General features: G+C 51.5%; 1 protein-coding gene across 5 annotated transcripts in view; it reads left to right on the forward strand.

The window, feature by feature from the left end:
- Nucleotides 1-24545, forward strand: part of TBL1X (transducin beta like 1X-linked) — a 266324-nt gene that overhangs the window by 32039 nt on the left and 209740 nt on the right. For 2 of the 5 annotated variants that reach the window (XM_013976726.2, XM_013976725.2), the window contains exon 1: nucleotides 20905-21178. The exons of the other annotated variants lie outside the window; for them this stretch is intronic. The gene's annotated coding sequence lies outside the window, so the exon portion shown is untranslated. Of the gene's footprint in view, nucleotides 1-20904; nucleotides 21179-24545 lie in introns of those variants that run through there. 5 annotated transcript variants of the gene reach the window in all.

The following is a 24545-nucleotide window of genomic DNA, read 5'->3' on the forward strand; positions in this document are numbered from 1 at the left end:
GGAGGTGGAACAGCTAGGATTTGGCGTGCAGTCTTCTTCCTGGGTGCTGACTACATTCTAGCACCTTCCTGGAAGGCTTGGCTTAACGTACTAATGGCGGTAACCCATTTCTTGCCTTTCTACCCTTTTTTTTTTAAAAATATGGATCAGTTTTTAAAAGTCTGTTGAATTGAATTGCTTCTGTTTTCATTTTTTGTCTGTGTGTGTGTGTTTTTTTGATATGGATGAATTTTTAAAAGTCTTCATTGACTTCGATACAATGTTGCTTCTGTTTTCTATTTTGGTTTTTTTGATCTCCAGGCAATGTGGGATTTTAGCTCCCTGATCGGGGTGGATCCTGCACCCTTTGCGTTGGAAGGCGGAATTCTTATCCACTGGACCAGCAAGGAAGTCTGTTACCCACTGTTGTCTTTCTGGGTTGCTTCTCCTAAAGGCTGGAGTTTTCCAGGTGGCGCTAGTGGTAAAGAAGCCACCTGCACAAGCCGGGAGATTTGAGAGACCCGGGTTCTAGCCCTGGGTCGGGAAGATCCCCTGGAGGAGGAACTGGCAACCCACTCCAGTGTTCTTGCCTGGAAAATCCCATGGACAGGGGAGCCTGGCGGACTACAGTCCATGGGGTCACAAAGAATTGGACTCGACTGAACCAACTTAGCGTGCTCGCGCTAGAAGGACTTTTCTGAGTGAGAAGCCAGTGCGGCCTTGGACGATTTCACACCTGTAATTTGGAGCCCGCTTTACTTTCCGATTTCTTCTTTAAACTTGTCTCGTGTTGATGGGCATGGTACGAAGCCAGGGTGTCCCATTAGCTGCGGTATCCTGGGTGGCTTCTGTTCTGCTTCCCATTTCTTCTGTTTTCTTTCTAGATTTCTCAAACCCTCATTACAATGTGCTGGAGGCATCCGCCTTTTCTGGTTGGGAGTGGCATGGAGAGGGACGTTGGCAGAAGGGGTAAAGTTGAGGATTTAAAAGCAACAGTGACAGAGCCAGGGCGTATCGCTGGTGGCTCAGATGATAAACAGTCGGCTTGCGGTGCGGGAAAAGCCGGTTCGATCCCTGGGTCAGGAAGATCCAGTCCAGTATTCTTGCCTGGAGAATCCCATGAACAGAGGAGCCTGGCGGGCTGTCGAACATGGGGTCACAGAGTCAGACACGCCTGAACAATTGACAGACACACAGACATACGCACACACAGCCCAGATCTTTCCCCCTATTAACCTACTTTGAAAGCTGCTAGAAGAATTGTAGTGTGGAAATTTCTCGGCTTTCTCCTGTGCTCCTCTGACAAGACCTACAAATAACCTCAGGGAGAGCTGGGCACATGGCTCGTTGGTCTCCTTGGCCTGGGAGGTATCAGGGTAGGAAGTGAGGCTCCCAAGGGCCTTGGTGTTCTTTGGGAGAGGGTGGGTGGAGCCAGCTACTCTATTTTTCCTGGACTCACCCCTGCCTGCCATTTCTTGTCCCTTTAAATATGCTCTGTCAACATCTTCCCTTCCTGACTCAGGAAGTGGAACATATATGGGAGCACGGAACAGGATGGATCACAGTGTTATCAGGAGCTGGTCGGACTGGGATGCTCGGCTCTTTCAAGCATGAAGTAGAAGGGCCTTTAAGAGGGGCCTCCTGTTCTAGGTGAACAGGTGTCTGACTCTGAGAGGCCCTGTGCTTTAGTTGGACAGCGAGGTGGTGGAGGGGTTGGGTTGCGTCTGTAGCAGAGGGTGTCTCAGATGCCCTGAAGCTTCGATGTGGCGATTGCTTCAGCAGAGAGTGGGTGAAGCGCCCTGGAGCTCTGGGATGGGGGAGCAGGCCGCAGTGAAGTGGGGCAGGTCTGGGGAGGAGAGCCGTGAAGGAGGGTGTGCGCAGGGAGCCGGGGGAGGTGGGAGCGAGCAGCCGGAGAAGCAGGGGCTCTCGGGCCTGCAGAGGTGGTTCAGCACCTGGAGGTTGGGAACCTCCTGTGAGAAGCCAAGGGTGGTTTCGGCGCTGGGGAGCAGCCGCTGGAGACAGAGTGACGGGCGAGAGGCTGGAGGTGGCTGGATGCGTGCATCTTCTGGGAAGGCCAGCCCTGAAGGTCAGCAGAGAAGTGCAACAGCCTTTGGGCTTCCCTAGTGGCTCAGTAGGTAAAGAGTCTGCTTGCAACGCTGGAGACCCGGGTTCGATCCCTGGGTGGGGAAAGATTTCCCTGCAGAAGGGAACAGCAACCCACTCCAGTATTGCCTGGAGAATCCCCGTGGGCAGAGAGGAGCCTGGCGGGCTACAGTCCGTGGGATCGCAGAGTGGGACATGAGTGAGCGCACAGCAAACAGCCTTTGGGAAGGAAGCTCATGTGCAGAGAGGGGTTCTAGTGTGGGGGAAGACTGGGTGATTGGGTGGACGCCGACAGGAGGTGAGGGCTGCCCTGGCTGCTCGGATCAGAAAGAATCCACGTGCAACGCAGGAGATGGGGATTCGATCCCTTGATTGCGAAGATTCCCCTGGAGAAGGGCATGGCAACCCACTCCAGGATCCTTGCCTAGAGAATCCCATGGACAGAGGAGCCTGGCGGGCTACAGTCTGTGGGGTCGCAAAAGAGTCGGGCACGACTGAGCGATTAGGGCTTGCTTTTTTTTTTCGTTTAACAGGAGGTGAGAGGTTCAGGAGTTGACATAGAGGATGTGGGCTGTATTTCTTTCCCTTGGAAAAGGAGAGGTGGGTACATTTCTTCTGAGATGCATGGGAAGGTGGTGAGGGTGTAGACTTTCAGAGGCCCGGATTCGAAAGTGGTTTCTCTTTAAAAGCTTTACCGAACGATGAGCAAGTATGAAGGTGTTGGTTTTGTGAGAGAGCCAACGGTCTTGCCCCAAGGGAAGCCAGACGTTTCGGGGCAAGCTGATGCAGGAGACGAATTAGGCTTTCAGACTGTGCTTCGGGACAGAGGCTGTAAGCTTGGTGTAGAGAGCTTGGCGATGTCTCTCCTCCTTGCCTGCCCTTGTCTGCGATCACCGGCTGTACTGGAAATCAGAAGAGTCCTGTTCTGTCTACCCTAGATAAGACTTTCTGTTTAACAGGCTGTTTGAGCTCACTGCTTGGGTTTTTAAAAATCAATGGATTGGGACTTCCCTGGTGGTCTAGTGGCGAAAGATTCCTCAGTCCCAGTGCAGGGGACATGAATTGTACAGTCAGATCCCACATGCTGCATCTAAGACCCAGGTGGTGATTTAGTCGCTAAGTCGTGTTTGACCCTGTGTGAGTGCCCATGGGCTGTAAGCCCACGAGGCTCCTCTCTCCATGGGATTCTCCAGGCCAGAATACTGGAGAATACTGCCATTCCCTTCTCCAGGGGATCTTTCCCCAACCCAGGGGTGGAACCCGGGTCTCCTGCGTTGCAGACAGATTCTTTACCAACTGAGGCACCTCTGTGTGTGTGTGTGTGTGTGTGTGTGTGTGTGCGCACTTTCCTGGTTGCAGGCGGATTCTTTACCATCTGAGCCACCTCTGTGTGTGTGTGTGTGTGTGTTTGTGTGTGTGTGTCTGCTTTCTTGGTTGCAGGCGGATTCTTTACCATCTGAGCCACCTCTGTGTGTGTGTGTGTGTGTGTGTGTGTGCGTGCGTGCGTGTGCTTTCCTGGTGCCTCAGTTGGTAAAGACCTGCTGCATCCATGTAAATAATTTTAATTTTTTTTTAAAGCCACCCACTGTTGGTGGTGTGTGTCTGGGTGTCCCTGGTGGCTCAGTTGGTAAAGACCCAGGGCATCAAGTAAATAATTAAAGAGAGAGGGGGGAAAGAAAAGGCGTGAAGCGTAAACCAGGGCAGACTGAAAAGGATGGATTGGAGATGGTCTCATTGAGCAAATATTCTCCAGCAGGGCTTTTTCCGCCGTGATGATGCGTATCTGTATCCTTGCTGTCCAGTGTGGGAGTTGCTGGCCACTTGCGGGTGTGGATTTACGGGGTGTCTCATGAGCCAGCAGGATGAGGGCTTCTCTAATGTCCTATCAGCAGAGCCTCCAGGGGCCAGGGCTTGGGGAAGCTGAAAGTAGCTGGTGGGAAAATGGCCTGGGTGGGGTCAACGCAGAGGATTGGGAAGGGAGAAAGCCTGCGTGCTCATGGCCCCTGCGAACCGAAGCTGGGCTAGCTATATTTTCCTCTCTTCTGGCTTCTGTTTGTTTCTTTGTATTTATTTTTTACCTTTGGCTGTGGCAGGTCTCTGTTGCTCTGTGCAGGCTTTCTCTAGTTGGAGTGACTGGGGGGCCACCGGTCTTTGCTCAGGTTTCTTCTGTTGCAGACCTCAGGCTCTAGGCGTGCAGGCATCCACAGTGTCAGCATCCGGGTTCAGTACTTGCGGCTCCCAGGCCCTGCAGAGTACAGGCTCAGTAGTTAGGGCGCACCGGCTTAGTTGCTCCAGACTTTGAGGATCAGGGATCCCACATTCCCCAAATTGGCAGACAGATTCTCACCCACAGCGCCCCCAGGGAAGTCCTAGCTTCTGTTTGTCCTTACTCATTGCTTTGTTGCTCAGTCTGGACGTATTCTCTATGACCCCATGGACTGCAGCACGCCAGGCCTCCCTGTCCTTCACCAACTCCCGGAGTTTGCGCAAACTCCTGTCCGTCGAGTCGATGATGCCATCCAGCCATCTCATCCTCTGTCACCCCTTTCTCCTCCTGTTTTTGGTCTTTCTCAACATCAGGGCCTTTTCCAGTGAGTCAGTTCTTCACATCAGGTGGCCAGACGATTGGAGTTTCAGCTTCAGCGTCAGTCCTTCTAATGAATATTCAGGACTGATCTCCTTTAGGATGGACTGGTTGGATCTCCTTGCAGTTCAAGGGAGTCTCAAGAATCTTCTGCAACACCACAGTTTGAAAGCATCTATTCTTCGGTGCTCAGCCTTCTTTATGGTCCAACTCTCTCACATCTGTACATGATTACTGAGAAAACCATAGCTTTGACTGTATGGACCTTTGATGGCAAAATGGTGTCTCTGCATTTGAAAATGCTGTCTAGGTTTGTGATAGCTTTCCTTCCAAGGAGGAAGTGACTTTTAATTTTCTACTTATTTTCTTACAATTTAAGAGGAGAAGGGTACGACAGAGGATGAGATGGTTGGATGGCATCACCAACTCGATGGACATGGGTTTGGGTGGACTCCGGGAGTTTGTGATGGACAGGGAGGCCTGGCGTGCTGCGGTCCATAGGGTCGCAAAGAGTCGGACGCGACTGAGCGCTTGAACTGAACTGAAACAACAGGAAGCTTGGAGTTTCCCGGTTTCTCTGCTCAGCCTGGGGAACTGATCAGTACCAGGGGGCTTTGCTAATTCGTTGTTAATGGATCGTTGCCGGCCATCTCTGATGACCTCAGGGAGGAGGAGGGGAACGTGCTCTCCTTGGGTTCAGGGAGGGCGGGAGGAACGCCACAGCACGCACATCTCCATCTGCTGCCCCTACTCAGCAGCCCCCACCTTTAAATATCAACTCTTGTCAAGCCCTCCCCGCTCTCTGGGGACATTTCAGCCTTGAGAAAGGAAAAGGTCATCTGGAACTTTCCATCTGCGTGCCAAGGGGTCTGAGCCCATTGAAAGCGTGGGCTCCGTTGTGTGTGCGCCAGCAAGCAGTCACGTGGTTTGGGGAATCTTGTTAAAAACCCGTCAGTTTTTTTGGGGAGAGGAAAAAATATCTCGCGGCTGCGTCTTCTGCAGCCTCCTCAAGGCCTTTTTGTCTAGCGCTGCAAGTGCAAGCCGGGCGTCATAAAAAAGGAAAAGATTAGCAGAACCCGTTTCCTATCCGGGAGCTCCTCGCTCTATTTGTGTGTCTCTCCCCACTCATTGCCCTTCTGCAGAGAACACTTTCCCCCTCCCCTGCCTTCCCCTCTCCACAAAGCATCCCTGCACCACGTGCCGTCTGCCCTCCCCCACCCCCACCCCCCGCCTGGCAGAAGCGGCTTCTGAGTCGCTGTGAATGCCAGATTGTGGGGGGACACCCCTCGCCTCGCCCCGGCTGCTCCAGCGCCCTCTGCTTCTACCAGGCCTGCTTGTCCTGGGACTGGGGTTTGTCCCCCGCCCCGAGGGGCTCCCCAGAAACCCCCATGCCGACAGCAGCAGCGTGGGGGGGCATTGCAGCATGTCCCCGCTTGTTTATCCAGACTTCAGAGTCCAGTGCCCATGGCTCTGAACAGCTTGCTTATTTGACCCTTTCGCTTCCCTGGTGGCTCGGATGCCAAAGAATCTGCCTGCAGTGCAGGAGACCCCGGGTGCGATCCCTTGGGTTGGGTAGATCCCCTGGAGAAGGCAGTGGTAGCCCGCTCCAGTCTTCTTGCCTGGAGAATCCCATGGACAGAGGAGCCTGGTGGGCTGCAGTCCCCTGGAGAAGGCAGTGGCAGCCCGCTCCAGTATGCTTGCCTGGAGAATCCCTGGGGACAGAGGAGCCTGGTGGGCTGCAGTCCACGGGGTCGCAAAGAGTCAGAAACGACTGAGCACACACACACACACACACACACACACTCACTACCCATCACACACACACACACACACGTCACTATCCATCCACACAACACACACAGACACGTCACTATCCATCCACACACACACACATCACTATCCATCCATCACACACACACACACACACATGTCACTACCCTCACACATCCCACACACAGCACACGTTACTGCCATCCACACATCCACACACACACACACATCACTATCCATCCACACCACACACACACACGTCAGCTATCCATCCACACCACCACACACACGCACTATCCATCCACACACACCACGTCACTGTCCATCCACACACACACACGCACTATCCACCACACACACACATGTCACTATCCATCCATACACACACACGTCACTATCCATCCACACACACACATACACACACGTCACTATCCATCCAGACATACACACACGTCACAATCCACACACACACGTCACTATCCATCCACACACACACACCACTCCATACCACACACACACACGTCACTAGTCCATCCACACACACACACGTCACTATCATCCATACACACACACGTCACTATCCATCCATACACACACCACGTCACTATCCATCCAACACAACAACACACGTCACATCCACACACCACGTCACTATCCATCCCACACACACACACACGTCACTATCCATCCACACACACACACGTCACTATCCATCCCCACACACACACGTCACTATCCATCCACACACATACACACACGTCACTATCCATCACACACCATTCACCACACCACACCACGTCACTATCCATCCACACACACACACGTCACTGTCCATCCACACACTCACACGTGTCACTATCCATCCACACACACACACGTCACTATCATCCCACACACACACGTCACTATCCATCCACACACACACACACATCACTATCATCCACACACACACACTACACCACCCACGTCACTATCCATCCACACACACACACACGTCACTATCCATCCACACACACACACGTCACTATCCATCCACACACACACACACGTCACTATCCATCCACACACACACACACGTCACTATCCATCACACAACACACACGTCACTATCCATCCACACACACACACACGTCACTATCCACACCACACACACACACACGTCACTATCCATCACACACACACACACACGTCACTATCATCCACACACACACACACGTCACTATCCATCCACACAACACACACGTCACTATCCATCCACACACACACACGTCACTATCCATCCACACACATACACACGCATACACACACGTCATATCAACACACCACACACGTCACTATCCATCGACACACCTCACGTCACTATCCATCCACACACACACACGTCACTATCCATCCACACCACACACACGTCACTATCCAACACGTCACTATCCATCCACACACACACATATCACACCACACACGTCACTATCCATCCACACACCACACACACACGCACTATCATCACACACACACGTCACTTCACCACACACATACCCACACATACACACACAGTCACTATCCATCCACACCACACATACACACAGCGTCACTATCCATCCACACACAACACATACACACACCGTCACTATCCATCCACACACACACACATATCACTATCCATCCATACACACACATACACACACGTCACTATCCATCCACACACACACACACGTCACTATCCATCACACACCACACGCACTGTCACATCACACACACACACGTCGCACACACACAGACACACACGTCACTATCCATCCCTCACACACACATATCACTATCCATCCATACACACACATATCACACACGTCACTCCATCCACACACACACGTCACTGTCCACACACACACACACGTATCCATCCACACACACACATCACTACCATCCATCCACACACATACACACCACGTCACTATCCCGCACACACACACTCGTCGCTATCCACCCACACCACGATTCATCTTCCCAGACTGAAAGTCTGTACCCGTGAAGCACCAGCTCCCCGTCCCCCCACCGTCAGCCCGGCCCCCAGTACGTCGTCTTTATGCATCTGAGCATATTGTAGGTGCTTGCAAATGCTGGAATCACACAGCATCTGTCCTGAGTCTGCTGCTTTACTTGATATCATGTCCTCGCGGTTCTCCCCTGTTGCAGCAGGTGTCAGAATTTGCTGCCCCCTTTTTTTTTAAGTGCTGAATCCTATGTCATTGTATGGAGAGACCTCATTATATTTATCCACTTATCTGTGGATGGGCATTGTGGTCCCTTCTGCCGGAAGAGGGGGTGTTCTCGATCTCTGGGCTGTAGACCGGTACCTCTGTCTGATAGCAGTGGCATTAGATTAGAAATAAAGTGAGTAATAAATCTCATGCACTTGAATCATCTCCAAACCACCCCCCATGCTCCCACCTCACCCCCTTCGTGGTCTCTGGAAAAACTGTCTTCCGTGAAACCGGTCCCTGGTGCCAAAAAGGTGGGGGATCGCTGCTTTACATACATTTTTCTTTGGCTGTTGGGACTGCTCTCCATCTGAGTGTACGAACATCTCTTTGAGATCCACTTTCGGTTCTTTAACATGTGCTTTTTGAACACGATCAGTTTGTCGCTCCATCATGTCGACTCTTTGCGACTCCGTGGACCACAGCACAGGCTTCCCTGTCCATCACCAACTCCTGGAGTTTATTCAAACTCAGGTTCGTCGAGTCGGTGATGCATCTCATCTTCTGTCGTCCCCTTCTCCTCCCGCCTTCACTCTTTCCCAGCATCAGGGTCTTTTCCAATGAGTCAGTTCTTCGCATCAGGTGGCCAAAGTATTAGAGTTTCAGCTTCAACATCAGTCCTTGCAGTGAATATTCAGAGCGTGACCTAGCAATGGCTTTCAGCACCGCCATCATTGCAAAGTAGCCGTGGGTGTCTGCGGTGTTTTTTAAAGTGTCTGAGACATCTGAAAGCTGATCCGAAATGCCTACAGGGTCCTTGCAGTTAGAATCTCAGGCTGTGCAGTTTTCACGAGGCCCTTTCCCCGTGTTTCTAGTGCAGTTACCTATGGAGTTTCGCAAAGGTGAAGGAAAATAATGTTCTTGCTTCTCCCAGCCCCCATCCAAGTTCACGGACGCCTTGACCTGTGGCGGGTCCGTTCCGGTGTGGTCTGCAGACCGGCGTTTCCCAGGACGCACAAGGGACCTGCCTCCTCTGTTCACTGCGGGACTGGTGTCTTTGCCCTGGTAGCTCCAGCTGGTATCCCAGCTACAGAAAATGCTTGCTCAGCTGTGGGCAAGGTTCCCTCTCCCCCACTCGTGTGTTCATTCATCACAAATAGCTTGGTCTGCGCTGTGTGATTCCCTGGGTGCTTGGGGTGCCTGTCAGTGACCCAAGAGGGGAGGAGTGAGCAGGCGTCCCTCCTGAGATTGACTGGGTCTCAACAGTGGTGAGAGTCACGGGGAAACGCAGGCGGCCGTGAAGACAGTCTCCTCCCTAGTCGTGCGGAGAGGAGAGCATCTTAGGGTAGGACTGCAAGGACTGGAGTGAACGCATGCCCGGCCAAGGAGCAGCTTGTGCAAAGGCCCTGAAGTTGCCGGGAGTGGAGGTGTCCAGGAGAGAGGGGAGGACTGGCCCCTCTGCCGGGCGTCTGGAGACTGACTTAGAAGTTAGTTCTGTCCTGGGAGTATTGAACAGTAGCTTGGAAGGGAATGCCAGGTTGATGTCTGCTCTGGCTTCTCAGTGGAGAGAGACCTGGAGGAAGTCAGGAAGGGAAGTGCGCTGAGCGATGCTGCCTGCTAGAATATTTTGCAGGGGTGTTTCCTTGGCCCGGGGCCGGTGGGCCAGGACAGGGAAGGGAGGGGGTCAGTTAAACAAGACTTTGGAAGTTCGTTAGATGTCTTAGGTAGACTCAGTTGGTTAAAGAAGCCCCCTGCCAAGCAGGAGACTCAAGTTTGATCCCTGGGTTGGGAAGATCCCTTGGAGGAGGGCATGGTGACCGCTCCAGTGTTCTCGCCTGGAGAATCCCATAGACAGAGGAGCCTGGCAGGCTACAGTCCATGAGGTCGCAAAGAGCCGGAGACGACTGAGGACAGCATCTGAGTTCTGCCCACCTTTCTCCTCCCTTTCGTTTTCCTGCCACAGCAGCCCACGACAGCACGATCCTTCTTAATGTGTTTATATTCCTGTCTTATGGTGCCTTCCTTTTAAATCTCTTTGAGACTGGAGGGCACAGCCTTAGCTTTCCTGGCTTTGAGTGTTTAAGATCCAACCCATATTTTACTGAACGGAACGTAACGTTCTTTTCTTCTTCTGGGTCCTGCGTTCCTGGGTGTTTGCCACACACGTCCACTATCCATCCACACACATACACACACCGTCACCTATCCATACACACACACACACACACACGTCACTATCCATCCACACACAACACACCACGTCACTATCCATCCACACATCCACACACACGTCACTCATCCACACACACACACGTCACTATCCATCCACACACACACACACCATCACTATCCATCCAACACACACATACACACACTGTCACTATCCATCCACACACACACACACGTCACTATCCATCCACACACACACACGTCACTGTCACTCCCACACACACACACACGTCACTATGCATCCACACACACACACGTCACTATCCATCCACACAGACACACACTGTCACTATCCATCCACACATCCACACCACACGTCACTATCCACACACACACATACACACACGTCACTATCCATCCACACACACACACATACACACACCTCACTATCCATCCACACACACACACGACACGTCACTATCCACTCCACACACACACACCGTCACTATCCATCCACACACACACACGTCACTGTCCATACCACACACACACACACTCGTCACTCATCCATACACACACTACACACACACGTCACTATCCATCCACACACACACACACACGTCACTACTCCATCCACACACACACACACACACGTCACTATCCATACACCACACACGTCACTATCCATCCACACACACACGATACACACACGTCACTATCCATCCACACACACACATACACACACGTCACTATCCATCCCACACACACACATACACAACACCGTCACAATCCATCCACACACACACACATCACTATCCATCCACTACACACACAACACACACCGTCACTATCCATCCACACACACACACACGTCACTATCCATCCACACACACACCACGTCACTATCCATCCACACACACACACACGTCACTATGCATCCACACACCACACACGTCACTATCCATCCACACAGACACACACGTCACTATCCATCCACACACACACACATATCACTTATCCAGTCCATACACACACATACACACCACGTCACTATTCCATCCACACACACACACGTCACTGTCCATCCACACACACACACACGTCACTATGCATCCACACACACACACGTCACTATCCATCGCACACACACACACGTCACTATTCCTCCACACACACACATCACTATCCATCCATACAACACCATTAACATCAGGCCTTTTCCAGTGAGTCAGTTCTTCACATCAGGTGGCCAGACGATTGGAGTTTCAGCTTCCAGCGTCAGTCCTTCTAATGAATATTCAGGACTGATCTCCTTTAGGATGGACTGGTTGGATCTCCTTGCAGTTCAAGGGAGTCTCAAGAATCTTCTGCCAACACCACAGTTTTGAAAGCATCTATTCTTCGGTGCTCAGCCTTCTTTATGGTCCAACTCTCTCACATCTGTACATGATTACTGAGAAAACCATAGCTTTGACTGTATGGACCTTTGATGGCAAAATGGTGTCTCTGCATTTGAAAATGCTGTCTAGGTTTGTGATAGCTTTCCTTCCAAGGAGGAAGCGACTTAATTTTCTACTTATTTTCTTACAATTTAAGAGGAGAAGGGTACGACAGAGGATGAGATGGTTGGATGGCATCACCAACTCGATGGACATGGGTTTGGGTGGACTCCGGGAGTTTGTGATGGACAGGGAGGCCTGGCGTGCTGCGGTCCATAGGGTCGCAAAGAGTCGGACGCGACTGAGCGCTTGAACTGAACTGAAACAACAGGAAGCTTGGAGTTTCCCGGTTTCTCTGCTCAGCCTGGGGAACTGATCAGTACCAGGGGGCTTTGCTAATTCGTTGTTAATGGATCGTTGCCGGCCATCTCTGATGACCTCAGGGAGGAGGAGGGGAACGTGCTCTCCTTGGGTTCAGGGAGGGCGGGAGAACGCCACAGCACGCACATCTCCATCTGCTGCCCCTACTCAGCAGCCCCCACCTTTAAATATCAACTCTTGTCAAGCCCTCCCCGCTCTCTGGGGACATTTCAGCCTTGAGAAAGGAAAAGGTCATCTGGAACTTTCCATCTGCGTGCCAAGGGGTCTGAGCCCATTGAAAGCGTGGGCTCCGTTGTGTGTGCGCCAGCAAGCAGTCACGTGGTTTGGGGAATCTTGTTAAAAACCCATCAGTTTTTTGGGGAGAGGAAAAAAATATCTCGCGGCTGCGTCTTCTGCAGCCTCCTCAAGGCCTTTTTGTCTAGCGCTGCAAGTGCAAGCCGGGCGTCATAAAAAAGGAAAAGATTAGCAGAACCCGTTTCCTATCCGGGAGCTCCTCGCTCTATTTGTGTGTCTCTCCCCACTCATTGCCCTTCTGCAGAGAACACTTTCCCCCTCCCCTGCCTTCCCCTCTCCACAAAGCATCCCTGCACCACGTGCCGTCTGCCCTCCCCCACCCCCACCCCCGCCTGGCAGAAGCGGCTTCTGAGTCGCTGTGAATGCCAGATTGTGGGGGGACACCCCTCGCCTCGCCCCGGCTGCTCCAGCGCCCTCTGCTTCTACCAGGCCTGCTTGTCCTGGGACTGGGTTTGTCCCCCGCCCCGAGGGGCTCCCCAGAAACCCCCATGCCGACAGCAGCAGCGTGGGGGGGCATTGCAGCATGTCCCCGCTTGTTTATCCAGACTTCAGAGTCCAGTGCCCATGGCTCTGAACAGCTTGCTTATTTGACCCTTTCGCTTCCCTGGTGGCTCGGATGCCAAAGAATCTGCCTGCAGTGCAGGAGACCCGGGTGCGATCCCTTGGGTTGGGTAGATCCCCTGGAGAAGGCAGTGGTAGCCCGCTCCAGTCTTCTTGCCTGGAGAATCCCATGGACAGAGGAGCCTGGTGGGCTGCAGTCCCCTGGAGAAGGCAGTGGCAGCCCGCTCCAGTATGCTTGCCTGGAGAATCCCTGGGGACAGAGGAGCCTGGTGGGCTGCAGTCCACGGGGTCGCAAAGAGTCAGACACGACTGAGCACACACACACACACACACACACACGTCACTACCCATCCACACACACACACACACGTCACTATCCATCCACACACACACACACAGACACGTCACTATCCATCCACACACACACATCACTATCCATCCATCCACACACACACACACACACATGTCACTACCCATCCACACATCCACACACACACACACGTTACTGCCCATCCACACATCCACACACACACACACATCACTATCCATCCACACACACACACACACACGTCACTATCCATCCACACACACACACACGTCACTATCCATCCACACACACACGTCACTGTCCATCCACACACACACACACGTCACTATCCATCCACACACACACATGTCACTATCCATCCATACACACACACGTCACTATCCATCCACACACACACATACACACACGTCACTATCCATCCAGACATACACACACGTCACAATCCACACACACACGTCACTATCCATCCACACACACACACGTCACTGTCCATCCACACACACACACGTCACTGTCCATCCACACACACACACGTCACTATCCATCCATACACACACACGTCACTATCCATCCATACACACTCACGTCACTATCCATCCACACACACACATACACACATGTCACTATCCATCCACACACACACACACGTCACTATCCATCCACACACACACACGTCACTATCCATCCGCACACACACACGTCACTATCCATCCGCACACACACACGTCACTATCCATCCACACACATACACACACGTCACTATCCATACACACACACACACACACGTCACTATCCATCCACACACACACACACGTCACTATCCATCCACACATCCACACACACGTCACTATCCACACACACACACGTCACTATCCATCCACACACACACACACATCACTATCCATCCATACACACACATACACACACGTCACTATCCATCCACACACACACACACGTCACTATCCATCCACACACACACACGTCACTGTCCATCCACACACACACACACGTCACTATGCATCCACACACACACACGTCACTATCCATCCACACAGACACACACGTCACTATCCATCCACACATCCACACACACGTCACTATCCACACACACACATACACACACGTCACTATCCATCCACACACACACATACACACACGTCACTATCCATCCACACACACACACACACGTCACTATCCATCCACACACACACACGTCACTATCCATCCACACACACACACGTCACTGTCCATCCACACACACACACACGTCACTATCCATACACACACACACACACACGTCACTATCCATCCACACACACACACACACGTCACTATCCATCCACACACACACACACACACGTCACTATCCATACACACACACGTCACTATCCATCCACACACACACATACACACACGTCACTATCCATCCACACACACACATACACACACGTCACTATCCATCCACACACACACATACACACACGTCACTATCCATCCACACACACACACATCACTATCCATCCATACACACACATACACACACGTCACTATCCATCCACACACACACACACGTCACTATCCATCCACACACACACACGTCACTGTCCATCCACACACACACACACGTCACTATGCATCCACACACACACACGTCACTATCCATCCACACAGACACACACGTCACTATCCATCCACACACACACACATATCACTATCCATCCATACACACACATACACACACGTCACTATCCATCCACACACACACACGTCACTGTCCATCCACACACACACACACGTCACTATGCATCCACACACACACACGTCACTATCCATCCACACACACACACGTCACTATCCCTCCACACACACACATCACTATCCATCCATACACACACATACACACACGTCACTATCCATCCACACACACACATCACTATCCATCCATCCACACACATACACACACGTCACTATCCCCCCGCACACACACACTCGTCGCTATCCACCCACACCACGAGTTCATCTTCCCAGACTGAAAGTCTGTACCCGTGAAGCACCAGCTCCCCGTCCCCCCACCGTCAGCCCCGGCCCCCAGTACGTCGTCTTTATGCATCTGAGCATATTGTAGGTGCTTGCAAATGCTGGAATCACACAGCATCTGTCCTGAGTCTGCTGCTTTACTTGATATCATGTCCTCGAGGTTCTCCCCCGTTGCAGCAGGTGTCAGAATTTGCTGCCCCCTGTTTTTTTAAGTGCTGAATCCTATGTCATTGTATGGAGAGACCTCATTATATTTATCCACTTATCTGTGGATGGGCATTGTGGTCCCTTCTGCCGGAAGAGGGGTGTTCTCCGATCTCTGGGCTGTAGACCGGTACCTCTGTCTGATTAGCAGTGGCATTAGATTAGAAATAAAGTGAGTAATAAATCTCATGCACTTGAATCATCTCCAAACCACCCCCCATGCTCCCACCTCACCCCCTTCGTGGTCTCTGGAAAAACTGTCTTCCGTGAAACCGGTCCCTGGTGCCAAAAAGGTGGGGGATCGCTGCTTTACATACATTTTTTTTGGCTGTTGGGACTGCTCTCCATCTGAGTGTACGAACATCTCTTTGAGATCCACTTTCGGTTCTTTAACATGTGCTTTTTGAACACGATCAGTTGAGTTGCTCCATCATGTCCGACTCTTTGCGACTCCGTGGACCACAGCACACCAGGCTTCCCTGTCCATCACCAACTCCTGGAGTTTATTCAAACTCAGGTTCGTCGAGTCGGTGATGCATCTCATCCTCTGCCGTCCCCTTCTCCTCCCGCCTTCACTCTTTCCCAGCATCAGGGTCTTTTCCAATGAGTCAGTTCTTCGCATCAGGTGGCCAAAGTATTAGAGTTTCAGCTTCAACATCAGTCCTTGCAGTGAATATTCAGAGCGTGACCTAGCAATGGCTTTCAGCACCGCCATCATTGCAAAGTAGCCGTGGGTGTCTGCGGTGTTTTTTAAAGTGTCTGAGACATCTGAAAGCTGATCCGAAAATGCCTACAGGGTCCTGCCAGTTAGAATCTCAGGCTGTGCAGTTTTCACGAGGGCCCTTTCCCCGTGTTTCTAGTGCAGTTACCTATGGAGTTTCGCAAAAGGTGAAGGAAAATAATGTTCTTGCTTCTCCCCAGCCCCCATCCAAGTTCACGGACGCCCTTGACCTGTGGCGGGTCCGTTCCGGTGTGGTCTGCAGACCGCGTTTCCCAGGACGCACAAGGGACCTGCCTCCTCTGTTCACTGCGGGGACTGGTGTCTTTGCCCTGGTAGCTCCAGCTGGTATCCCAGCTACAGAAAATGCTTGCTCAGCTGTGGGGCAAGGTTCCCTCTCCCCCACTCGTGTGTTCATTCATCACAAATAGCTTGGTCTGCGCTGTGTGATTCCCTGGGTGCTTGGGGTGCCTGTCAGTGACCCAAGAGGGGAGGAGTGAGCAGGCGTCCCTCCTGAGATTGACTGGGTCTCAACAGTGGTGAGAGTCACGGGGAAACGCAGGCGGCCGTGAAGACAGTCTCCTCCCTAGTCGTGCTGAGAGGAGAGCATCTTAAGGTAGGACCGCAAGGACTGGAGTGAACGCATGCCCGGCCAAGGAGCAGCTTGTGCAAAGGCCCTGAAGTTGCCGGGAGTGGAGGTGTCCAGGGAGAGAGGGGAGGGACTGGCCCCTCTGCCGGGCGTCTGGAGACTGACTTAGAAGTTAGTTCTGTCCTGGGAGTATTGAACAGTAGCTTGGAAGGGAATGCCAGGTTGATGTCTGCTCTGGCTTCTCAGTGGAGAGAGACCTGGAGGAAGTCAGGAAGGGAAGTGCGCTGAGCGATGCTGCCTGCTAGAATATTTTGCAGGGGTGTTTCCTTGGCCCGGGGCAGGTGGGCCAGGACAGGGAAGGGAGGGGGTCAGTTAAACAAGACTTTGGAAGTTCGTTAGATGTCTTAGGTAGACTCAGTTGGTTAAAGAAGCCCCCTGCCAAGCAGGAGACTCAAGTTTGATCCCTGGGTTGGGAAGATGCCTTGGAGGAGGGCATGGTGACCCGCTCCAGTGTTCTCGCCTGGAGAATCCCATAGACAGAGGAGCCTGGCAGGCTACAGTCCATGAGGTCGCAAAGAGCCGGAGACGACTGAGGACAGCATCTTGAGTTCTGCCACCTTTCTCCTCCCTTTCGTTTTCCTGCCACAGCAGCCCACGACAGCACGATCCTTCTTAATGCGTTTATATTCCTGTCTTATGGTGCCTTCCTTTTAAATCTCTTTGAGACTGGAGGGCACAGCCTTAGCTTTCCTGGCTTTGAGTGTTTAAGATCCAACCCATATTTTACTGAACGGAACGTAACGTTCTTTTCTTCTTCTGGGTCCTGCGTTCCTGGGTGTTTGCACACGTTTCCTGATGAGCACAGTGCAAACATCAGTCTAACTTGTAAGAGAGGACATTGTGGGGACCCTCTGAGCTGGAGCGTCTGTTCCTGGACTTTCCCTGGAGTCTCTAGACTCGCGGGAGGGGGGTAATCATTGTTATATAAGAAAGCGTTCTCACTATTTGCATTTATAGAGTTTGCTTTTTTAAAAAGAAACTATCTAAATTTTCGTGGAAAACTATCTGGATTTTCGTGGAAAAATTACATAGTCTCCCGAGTGGTGTTTTGCCTTTGGTTCTAAGAGCTGGTTGTGAACAGGAGGAAGTGACCCATCTCGTCTGTAATGTAAATACGTTGGTCTTTATAGCATATATGGCGCGTAAGACGGTACCAACCGGGCCGCCGTTGTCGGTGGTTATGTACATCCGCTGTTTTGGAAATCCAATATTTCGGTGTTCATGCACTCTGTATTTTTCCTTAGTTGTTGGAGGGGGTGCATCACTGCTATATAAGGAGTCCTTCTCACTGTTTGCCTTTATAGAGCTTGCTTTTTAAAAAAGACATTATCTGGAGTCTCATGGAAAAATTGCATAGTCTTCCCAATGGTGTCTTGCCTTTGCTTCTGTCCTAAGAGCTGGTTGTCAGCAGGGGGACGTAACCCATCTCGTCTGAAACGTGAGCGTGTTGGTCTTTATCGTGTATACGACACGAAAGCAGTACCAACCGGGCCGCCGTGTCAGTTTCGGAAATCAAATATTTTGGGGTGCCTGCACTCTCTGTGTTTTTCCTTATTTGTTTGCACAGGGAAAATTATTATTTTTTTCCTCCAGAGAGATTTTGAGGGTAAACAAGTCCCGATCCTGTTTGACGTGCAGGCTGTCTTGGCTTTTTTTTTTTTTCCCCCTTTTTTTTTCTGCCGGAGAGGGTTAAGACTTGAGCACCGGGTGATGTGAGTGCTCAAGGCGACGTTCCTGCCTTATTTTTCCTTCTAGTCCCGTTTCCTGTGGAAGAAGTAAGAGTGATGAGTGCAGCTGTGGGCAGCGTTCAGAATGAAGGGGTGTGTGTGTGTGTGTGTGTGTGAGAGAGAGAGAGAGAGAGAGAGACTCAGAGAGAGAGGGAAGACACAGTTTCTCTTTGTGTAGCCCAGCCAGCTCTGCGCAGAAGTCTGGCTCAGGGAACTTTCCTGAACTTCTCTGGCCGTGCATTTTGGGGGGAGAGGTTAGAGGTGAGTTCAGAGTAAGCAGAGATTGGAAAGAGGCCATGTGCTGTTAGAGATGACACCTGTGTCTTCCCCCATTCCATGTCTGGGTGCTCCGTGACTGGTAGGTTTCAGAATCAGTCAGAGTATTTATTAACCGGGAGAGAAACATGGGTGACTGTCCGGTCCGGTCTATCCTGGGTTTGGATGTGGAGCTTGGGGAGCGTGAGGTGGCCTCCTGGGTCCCTCACAGGCAGCACTGGGGCCCTGTGTGGCCCCGGGTTCCTGACTTCAGGGGTGGTTGACCTCTGTCTGCGGAGGGCCGTGGAAGTTCCCACGGTCTTTGTTCCCTTCTGTCTGGAGTCGGGACGCAGCCCCAGACCTGTGTGATGAACTAAATGTGGCTGTACCTAGTCAAATTCCATTGACCTCCAACTTATTGTAAATGGCACGGTTTCATGCTTTTTTACGGCTGTGTAATATTCCACTGGGCATACATCACATCTCCTTTATCCATTCATCTGTCGATGGACACTTAGCTTGTTACTGTGAGATGGCTGGATGGCATCACTGACTCGATGGACGGGAGTCTGAGTGAACTCCAGGAGTTGGTGATGGACAGGGAGGCCTGGCGTGCAGCAATTCATGGGGTCGCAAAAAGTCGGACATGACTGAGCAACTGAACTGAACGTGTCTTGGCTATTGTGAATAGTGTTGCTCTGAACACTGGGATATGTGTGTCTTTTCGAATTACAGTTTTTGAGTTTTTTGGAGATACACCAGGAGGGGAATTGCTGGGTCATATGTGAGTTTCAGAGGTTGGGCTTTTGAAGGATGAGTGTAGCTGAGAAACACACCAGCCAGCACCTCTGAAGAGGTTGTGTGTGCTTCTTTTTCAGATACCGTGGTGTTTTTAATGTCAGAGAGGAAAAAAGGACCAGAGACACGTTAGTTGTACGAGGCCCTCTGAGAAAAACAACTGTTCACGTCTCGTGTGTGCACGGCTGAGTCGCTTCACACGTGTCCGACTCTGTGTGACGCTACGGACTGAAGCCCACCAAGCTCCTCTGTGCATGGGGGTGTCCAGGCAAGAACAGTGCAGTGGGTTGCTGTTCTCTTCTCCGGGGGATCTTCCCGACCCAGGAAGATCTCTTCTCCTGCATCGGCAGCTGCGTTCTTTCCGCTAGCGCCAGGGATCCAACCTGTGTCCCTTCCGTCTCCTGCATCGCAGCGCTCTCCGCAGCCCAGGATCCCCTGTCCCTTCCGTCTCCTGCATCGGCAGCTGCGTTCTTTCCGCTAGCGCCAGGGATCCAACCTGTGTCCCTTCCGTCTCCTGCATCGGCAGCTGCGTTCTTTCCGCTAGCGCCAGGGATCCAACCTGTGTCCCTTCCGTCTCCTGCATCGGCAGCTGCGTTCTTTCCGCTAGCGCCAGGGATCCAACCTGTGTCCCTTCCGTCTCCTGCATCGGCAGCTGCGTTCTTTCCGCTAGCGCCAGGGATCCAACCTGTGTCCCTTCCGTCTCCTGCATCGGCAGCTGCGTTCTTTCCGCTAGCGCCAGGGATCCAACCTGTGTCCCTTCCGTCTCCTGCCTCGGCAGCTGCGTTCTTTCCGCTAGCGCCACCTGGAAAGCCCGCTTTACATCTCGTCATTGCTCTGTTAACTGCAGTGTGACTTAAGTAATTCACCGTAATCCTTTGAGCCTGCGTTTAGTCACTAACCCTACACTTGCGCTAAAGCAGTTCTGGCTGGAAGTATTTCGGTTCATTTTTGTCATCAGCGAAATTTTCTGCAAGAGGCTGGACGGTGGGTATTTGAGGATTTTTCGACGGTATGGTATCTGGATGTTGTGTGGCGAAAAGTGGCCATTGGTTGTGTAGACAGATGATGGGCAGCCAGTCACTGTAACGTCTTTCCCCTCCCAGGAGTAAGCTCTGTGCCCATAAGCAGCAGCTGCCCCCTCCCCTCCCCTCCACCCAGCCTCCCCAAACCTCTGTCCTTCTGTCTGCATATGTGACTTGGACCACTCCAGAACGTCACTGTGTTTGTCCATTCGCGACGGCCTTTTTTTTTTTCAGCAAACTTCACAGCCTCAAGGTTCAGCCGTTATGTAGCTACTGAAACTCTTTTCCTTCGTTGTGTCTGAATAATACTCCACCATACTGTATACCAGTAAGTATGTTACTGGAAGTAGATTTTCTTTGGTTATTTAGAGTCACTTTAGCTCAGCACAGTTCCCTACGAATTGTCCTAATGAAAGGAAGGCTTAGGAACACGCAGTCTTTCCTTTTTGAAGGTCAAGGAGGTCTCGAGAGGCCCTGGAGCTCACCTGCCTATGAAAGTACACGTTGCCTGGTGTTGGAGTCCTGAATCGGGGAAAATGTCTGTGAAATAGAAGATAGGAGGGGTCATCGAGGATGCTTTTCAGTCACTCAGTCATGTCCAGCTCTTTGCAACCCCATGGACTACAGCAGGCTAGACTTCCCTGTCCTTCAGTATGTCCCTGGGTTTACTCAGACTCACGTGCATCGAGTTGGTGATGCCATCCAGCCATCTCATCCTCTGTCGTCCCCTTCTCCTCCCGCCTTCACTCTTTCCCAGCATCAGGGTCTTTTCCAGTGAGTCAGTTCTTTGCATTAGGTGGCCAAAGGATTGGAGCTTCAGCTTCAGCATCAGTCCTTCCAATGAATATTCAGGACTGATTTCCTTTAGGATGGACTGGTTGGATTTCCTTGCAGTCCAAGGGACTCTCGAGTCTTCTTCAACACCACCGTTCAAAAGCATCCATTCTTTGGTGCTCCGCCTTCTTTACGGTCCAGTTTTCACATCTGTCCGTGACCACTGGAAAAACCATAGCTTTGACTCTGTGGTCCTTTGTTGGCAAAGGGACGTCTCTGCTTTTTAATGCGTTGTCTAGGTGTGTCATAGCTTTTCTTCCAAGAATGATAACCTGTATTGACCGGGCTCTCTTCATTTGCTCACCCAGTTTTGCGGCCCCCTGAGAAGGTGACCCAGTTCTGCAGAGTGGCTCTCCTGGGAAGCTGACTCTGGGTGGGGGGTTGGGTATGCGAAGTTCTGGCTGGGGGTGGGGCCCCCTTTGGGATCGGCAGCTGTGGATGGGAGAGGAGGAGGAGGCCAGTTTCGGAGGAAGGGGTAGCCGGGCATGAGGAAGCCACATGGCCTCAGGTGACCCCGGTGCCAGCATCACCCACTCCTCTCAAGAGGCCTTTGCAACCGTTGCCTGCCCACCGACTGTTATTCATTGGGGGCATGCGTTGAGGTCAGGGCCACTCCCGGCAGTTGGGGGGTTCTTGGCAGCAACGATTGCCTCTGTTATACCAGTAAAGTATGTTGTTGGCCTTTCCCTGGAAGCCATCATCTAAAAATACCGAGCCCAGAAGTTCTTGGATGGTTTTGCTTTTTATTTGCTTTCTGTGTGCGCACGTGTGTGCTAAGTTGCTTCAGTCGTGTCCGACGCTTTGCAAACCCATGGACCATAGCCCACCAGGCTCCTCTGTCCGTGGGATTCTCCAGGCAAGGATACTGGAGTGGGTTGTCATGCCCTCCCGGACCCAGAGATCAAAACCTGCATCTTCTGTGTCTCCTGCGTTGGCAGGCAGGTTCTTTACCACGGGCACCACCTGGGAAGCCCACATATCAGGATATGACTTGCTGAAATTCAATCATGAAGGAAGTGCTGGGAGCTAGATTCTGGTAAGGCTGTGTGTCAGGGGAAGGTACTTCCAATGGCCCGTTTTGAAAACCAGTTTTAATTGGGACGCTTGGCCACATCCATTGTTTATCCTGAGACTTTCTTCCCTGGGGGCAGAGCTGCGTAGTAGCAACAGAGACTGTCCAGACCATGATGTTGAGGATATTTATCATTTGGTGGGAGACACGGACCACCACTGCTGTGAGAAATGTGTACAGCTTTCTGGGACGCAGAAGGTAAAGGCGGTCTCTTTGTTGTTCTTGGGTCTCTTCCAGTTTTATTGAGAGCTGATTGACATACGGCGCTGTATAAGTTTAAGGCGTGTAGTTTAACGGTTTGATTTCTATACATCATTTTAATCATGACCACAAGAAGTTCAGTGAAAATCTATCATCTATAATTGATACAGAGGCTTCCCTGACGGTTCAGTGGGTAAAGAATCCGCCTGCAATGTGGGAGAGCTGGGTTCGATCCCTGCGTTGGGAAGATCCCCTGGAGAAGCGCATGGCAACGCACTCCGGGATTCTTGCCTGGAGAATCCTGTGGACAGAGGAGCCTGGCGGGCTCGCGTCCAGGGGCTCACAGAGAGTGAGACTGAGCTACTAAACAGGCAATAGATAGCCAAAAAACAAAAAAAGAAGAAAAATATTTTTCCTTGTGATGAGAACTCTGATTTGCTCTCTTAACTGTCATGTGTAACATACAAGCAGTGTTCATTACAGTCACCATGGTGTACATCACATTCCTAGCACTCGGAAGTTCGCACTTAACGACCGCCTTCATTCACTTCCCTCGGCCCGCCCAGCACTCGTCTCTGGTAACCAGAAGTCTGATCTCTTTTTCTGTGACTTTGATCATCTGTCTGATTGTTTTTGAAGTTGCAATTGACCTGTAGAGCCGGGTCTCTTCCAGACGCAGAACATAGCGATTCAATATTTCTGTACGTTTGGAAACGATCCCCGGGGTAAGTCTGTAGTTACCGGCTGTCACCGTGCAAAGGGGTGACGTTATTACTGACTGTGGTCCCTGTGCTGTGTGTTTCTCATGCCTGTGACCCACTGATTTTGTCATGAAGATGTGTACCTCTTCAAGACCATCCCGAAGAAAAAGAGATGCGAAAAAGGCAAAATGGTTGTCTGAGAGGGTCTTACAGATAGCTGAGAAAAGAAGAGACGCTAAAGGCAAAGGAGAAAAGGAAAGATATACCCGTTTGAAGGCAGACTTCCAAAGAATAACAAGGAGGGATAAGAAAGCCTTACTCAGCGATCAATGCAAAGATGTAGAGGAAAACAATAGAATGGGGAAGACTAGAGATCTCTTCAAGAAAATTAAGAGATACGCAGGGAACATTTCATGCAAAGATGGGCTCAAGAAAGGACAGAAGTGGTATGGACTTAACAGAAGCAGAAGATACTAAGATGAGGTGGCAGGAATACACAGGAGAACTATTCAAAAAAGATC

Source organism: Capra hircus (assembly GCF_001704415.2).
Source record: "Capra hircus breed San Clemente chromosome X unlocalized genomic scaffold, ASM170441v1, whole genome shotgun sequence".
NCBI classification, from domain to species: Eukaryota; Metazoa; Chordata; class Mammalia; order Artiodactyla; family Bovidae; genus Capra; species Capra hircus.